Genomic DNA, 325 nt, shown 5'->3' with positions numbered 1-325 from the left:
AGCACAGCATAGGGATTACAGTTAGCATTAATATATTGACTAGATGGAGAGCCAGATGAGAGAAGGAGCAATTAGGGGGATCATTTTATAGACTACATAAATGTCTAACCAATGTACTGCATACTTGAAACAAATAAATAGAATTTAGAAAATCAAAAATAGAAAAATAAAAAAGTCCTTGGCCCTGTATGGAAAAACCTGCCCAGTTTTTTACCTCCTTCATATCTCAATTACTTTACATAGAACATTTCATTTCTGACTTTTCTGGTCACCAAATGTGGGGGCTAGGATCCCCTACATCAAACCATTCTCCATGATACCAGCT

This window comes from Pteropus vampyrus, unplaced genomic scaffold (assembly GCF_000151845.1).
Source record: "Pteropus vampyrus isolate Shadow unplaced genomic scaffold, Pvam_2.0 Scaffold557, whole genome shotgun sequence".
NCBI classification, from domain to species: domain Eukaryota; kingdom Metazoa; phylum Chordata; class Mammalia; order Chiroptera; family Pteropodidae; genus Pteropus; species Pteropus vampyrus.
Note: the sequence above shows the minus strand (reverse complement) of the source record.